The sequence below is a fragment of the Callithrix jacchus genome, chromosome 9, assembly GCF_049354715.1.
Source record: "Callithrix jacchus isolate 240 chromosome 9, calJac240_pri, whole genome shotgun sequence".
Taxonomy (NCBI): domain Eukaryota; kingdom Metazoa; phylum Chordata; class Mammalia; order Primates; family Cebidae; genus Callithrix; species Callithrix jacchus.
Window position 1 is genome coordinate 70598240 of NC_133510.1, and position 5254 is coordinate 70603493.

Genomic DNA, 5254 nt, shown 5'->3' on the forward strand with positions numbered 1-5254 from the left:
GTAGAGATGGGTTTCACCATATTGGCCAAGCTGGTCTGGAACTCTTGACCTCAGGTGATTCACTCGCTTCGGCCTCCCAAAGTGCTAGAGTGCAGTGGTGTGATTTCGGCTCACTGCAATCTCTGTCTCCTGGGTTCAAGTGATTTTCCTGCCTCAGCATCCCAAGTAGCTGGGACTACAGGTGAGTGCCATTTTTAGTAGAGATGGGGTTTCACCATGTCAGCCAGGCTGGTCTCAAACTCCTGACCTCAGGTCATCCACCCTTGTCAGCCTCCCAAAGTGCTAGCATTACAGGCATGAGCCACCACAGCTGGCCCTAACCCAACATCTGAAAATAAACTGTTAGCTTTCTAAGATTCAGTACAGAAAGGAATATACATCACATATTTAAAACTTCACAAATGACTGCACACTTATGTGGCTGCTAGTTGCTGACTGTAACAGGTTATGTCTTTGGCCAGAGAATGTAGAAATAGTTCTTTCCATGTCTCTAGGCAATAGATACTTCTGATATTCAAATTACCCTCAAAATCAGATGAAATGAGAGTAGCACCAAGGTAGCAAGGACATTTTGAGGAGCATTAGGTTAGGGCAGTACTTTTTAATTTTTTTAGACAGAGTCTTGCTCTGTTGCCAGGCTGGAGTGCAGTGGCACGATCTCCACTCACTCCAACCTCCACCTCCTGGGTTCAAGCACTTCCCTGCCTTAGCCTTCCGAGTAGCTGGGACTACAGGCACATGCCACCATGCCTGGTTAATTTTTTGTATTTAGTAGAGACAGGATTTCACCATGTTGGCCAGGATGGTCTCGATCTCCTGACCTTGTGATCTGCCCACCTTGGCCTCCCAAAGTACTTTTTTTTTTTAGACAGGGTCTTAGGATCTCTGTCACCCAGGCTGGAGTGCAGCTGTGTGATCTCTGCTTCCTGGGCTCAATCGAGCTTCCTGTCTCAGTGTCCTGAGTAGCTGGGGCTACAGGTATGTACCACCAGGCCTGGTGAATTTTTGTATTTTTAGTAGAGATGGGGTTTTGCTATGTCGTGCAGGCTGGTCTTGAACTCCTGGACTCAAGCTATCCACCTTCCTCTGCCTCCCAAAGTGCTGGGATTACAGGTGTAGCCACTGTGCCTGGCCATAGGATAGTTTTGTTTGTTTTTGTTTTTGTCTTATTTTTAAGAGATAGAGTCTTGCTATGTTGCCCAGGCTGGTCTCAAACTCTCAGACTCAAGCAATCCCCTTGCCTTGGTTTCCCACCCAAAGTGTTCAGCTTACAGGTATGAGCCACTGTGTTTAGCCAGTACTTTTTTTTTTTTTTTTTTAATTTAGAGTCAGTGTCTTGCTGTCACTCAGGCTGGAGTGCAGTGGCAAGATCACTGCAGCCCTGAACTCTTTGACTCAAGTAATCTTCCAGCCTCAGCCTCTCAGAGTGTTGGCATTTACAGGTTTTAGTCACCACACTGGGCTCTAGGGCAGAACTTTATGGCCAAATTTTATGTCCCAGATTTCCACTTGAGCATGGAGAATCTGGGTTTGGAAATTTGATGGAGACAGGAGAAATCCTATCCTGACTTTAGGCACTTAGTGAACCTAGTGTGTGTGTAGAAGGAAGAGGGGATGTACTTAGAATGGGAAAGAATATAAGAGAATAATAATAAAGAATATCTAAAATCACAATTTCTCACACTCAGGTAGAGAAAGGAGAATCTCTAACAGAGTCATAGCGTGAATATTTCAGCTTTTTCCTGTTTCCTTCCTCTGCACTTTGGGTCCCTCTTTCCTTTTTATCATTCCCTCTTCTTTCATCAGACACACTCTGTGTCAAACTTAAGCCCCAAACCACAACCTTGACAAATTCCAAATGGATTTTGTCAGCAAGGCCAACACACCCCTTTGCCACTCCCTACTCCTGCTCCTAGCACATGTGCTGGGCTCAGGCCCAGGCCTGGGGTCAGTGACAGTGTGGAAGTATGCAACCCACAGAGCTGGTGGCTACAATTTCAGCTTTTACTAGGCTCCGCTGGAAGCCAGAGGGAGGGAGAAAGGCTGATTAACTGTAAGTCGGGCCTCTTGTCCTTCTTCAGCTCCAGATGAGCTCTACTCCTGCTGGCCTTTACCAAGTGGCTGGGAAGTTAGGGAGTGGCAGTGGCCAGCTAATTGCCAGTTGGGCAGCACTCCTTCCATCTTTGCTCCTGTTTGCTCCATGGGCAGCCCACTCTGATACTGCAACTGACACTTTCTTCTTCAGACTCCAGACAGGTGAAGAACAGATGAGCTGGGAGATTCTCTAGTCCTATTAATCAGTCCTGACTAACATATCATGGTACTTGCTGCTTACCACATTAGGCTGTCACCATTTCCATCCTTCTGTTGCACCTGGGATACAACCTTGAGAGGATCTGAAACATTGGGCAGGAATATCAACAGGTTCCACCTCCTTGTCTGAGAGCCACAAGGCATGTCTGTGTGGTAAGAGCACTAGAGAGTTTTTATAAAGTGTAGTTTTGGTAGATACTGTGGTAGCATGACCTGGTGGAGTGTTACTAGAAATCTCTAGAGAAAGAAATGAAAGGGTAATCAGGTGGAAATATCACAAAGCCTACATTAGGAATCTGTAATAATACTGGAGGAAGATCCTTTTGTAGTTCTTAAACATAATGACTGGGTGTTCATGCACATGTGAGTGTGCCACCCTCAAACCTTTGTTACATTGGCACACCATCCATTTGACATGAACAACAACAACAAAAATACTAGAGATGTCTTTTGCCCTTAAAAACACAGAGCTGGGTTAGGCACAGTGGCTCATGCCTTTAATCCCAACACTTTGGGATTAAAGTGGGAGGACTGCCTAGATAGGAGGACTGCTTGAGCTCATGAGTTTGGCCTGGGCAACATGGCATAACCCTGTCTCTACGAATAGCATAAAAATTAGCTAGGTGGCTGGCGTGGTGGCTCATGCCTGTAATCCCAGCTACTCAGGAGGCTGAGGCAGGAGAATCACTTGAACCTGGGAGGTGGAGGTTGCAGTGAGCTGAGATTGCACCATTGCACTCTAGCCTGGGCAAGAGTGAAACTCTTTCTCAAAAAAAAAAAAAAAAAATTAGCTGGGCATGGTGGCATGCACCTGTAGTCCCAACTACTGGGGAGGCTGAGGTGGTAAGGATCACTTGAGCCCAGGACGTTGAGGCTGCAGAGAGCTGATTGCTCCACTGTACTACAGCCTCAGCAACACAAAAAGACCCAGTTTCAAAAACAAACAGAAAAAAACCCAAAAGCAAAACCAAACAAACAAAAAAACAATTTAAAAAAAAAAAAAAAAACCTGACAGAGCTGCCCAGCACAGCAACACATGTCTATAGTCTCAGCTATTCAGGAAGCTAAAGCAGGAGCATCATTTGAGCCCTGGAATTCAAGACTATAGTGTGCTATGATCGCTCCTATGAATAGCCACTGCACTCCAGCCTGGGCAACACAGTGAGATCCTGTCTCTTAAAAAAAAAAAGAGAGATTAGCAGGGCAGAGGCCCTTAACAGCAATGCCCAGGACAGATATAATTTCTTGTTATAAATAGTTTCCTTGTTATCTGTCTCATCCCTTACCATCTTAAATTAAGGTCCCCTTGGTTTGACATTCTAGGGTCATGTTATTCATCAGGTTAACGTAAGAGAGAAAGCAGACTGGGTTTAGGGACTGCTAAGTGCATAAACCAGGAATTGATGACAAGGAGTTAGATATACGTGGCAATCTACGAGCTTTTTTTAAATTTTGAGATGGAGTTTCGCACTTGTCACCCAGGCTGGAGTGCAGTGATGCGATCTTGGCTCATTGCAACCTCTGCCTCCCAGGTCCAGGCAATTCTCCTGCTTCACCCTCCTAGGTAGCTGGGATTACAAGCCCACCACACCCGGAAAATTTTGTATTTTTAGTATAGATGGGGTTTCTCCATGTTGGTCAGGTTGGTCTCCAACTCCCGACTTCAGGTGATCCACCAGATTCTGCCTCCCAAAGTGCTGGGATTACAGGCTTGAGCCACCATGCCAGGCCCAGCCCAGCTTTTTTTTTTTTTTTTTTAAGAGGTCTTGCTATGTCACCCAAGCTTGAGTGCAGTGGAAAGATCTAGGCTCACTGCAACCTCCGCCTCCTGAGTAGCTGTGATTACAGGGGTGCGCCACCATGCCCAGTTAATTTTTGTATTTTTTGGTAGAGATGGGGTTTCACCATATTGGCCAGCATTGTCTCAAACTCCCGACTTTAAGTGATCCACCCACTTCAGCCTCCCAAAGTGCTGGGATTACAAGTGTGAACCACAGGGCCGGGCCCCAGCTTAGTTCTTGGAAGCAAGAAAACAAAACCAACCAAGGCAATAAATTTAAAGAGCAACAATTTTGGCTCAAGCCTTAGGGAAGAGCCATGTGTTCGTTCCCTTACACTGCTGTAAATGAGGGAAGAGGGCACTTAAAGAACCTTCTGTTTCTTAGCATTCCTAGTGCCCTTCTATCACAGCTATGATAGTTTCAAGGCAGCTCTGCATATCTAGACCAGGTGCAAAACCGAGTGTGAGGGAAATAGGGGTGGGCGGAAAGCAAGAAATATGGGTGCAAAGTCCTTCGTTTTTCTTTGGGATACTAAAATCTCTATTCAGCTAGGCACACTTCCTCTCCCTCTTTCAAGTTCCAACTTCCTAACTGGCCGGGAGTCCAGCTGTTTTCCTTTAGCCTCTTAAGTTCATCACCAACCTTCCTCTTCCTTATGGGAAAGGATCTCTCCATTCAGACCCCGGAGTAATGTAGTCTCAGGAATCGTGACCAACAACGGTGCAGTGAGGGCTCTCAAGGTACTGCAGCTAGCCCAGATTAAGAAAGATGAAGTCTGGCTGGATAAGGCAGGCCACAGCAACGACCCATATCCCGAAGCTGGCTTTGCCCAAGTAGCTCCTGGGCCCCTCAGCCCAGCCCCAGTCTCCAACGCAGCCAACTTGTGACCTCAGTCCGTAAATTCCAGGCACAACCCTGGAGCTTGGGATTCTCACCTCCGTCCTCCCTGTCTCATCCCCATTCCCGGCTCCCGCCTCCGCCGCCCACAGCCTCCAGCCCCAACACCGGCCCCCGCCCAGACTCCAGCTCCAGTGCTCGGCTGCCTGCGCCGCAGCCGCTGCCATGGTGATGGGTATCGCGAGAACTGCCGCTCGCTACCGCGCAGCTCTCGCGCGATCGGGGAGGTGGGAAGTATCCCGGGCTGGGGGTGGGGGTACGCC

The 5254-nt window shown here is 47.5% G+C and overlaps 1 non-coding gene across 1 annotated transcript; it reads left to right on the forward strand.

Moving 5' to 3' along the window:
- The first annotated feature begins 2630 nt into the window (after nucleotides 1–2630).
- On the forward strand, nucleotides 2631–2729 carry LOC118144713 (small nucleolar RNA U13). Its single transcript, XR_004729458.1, has one exon. It is a non-coding gene; the product is annotated as a small nucleolar RNA U13 (small nucleolar RNA).
- The last annotated feature ends 2525 nt before the right edge of the window (nucleotides 2730–5254 follow it).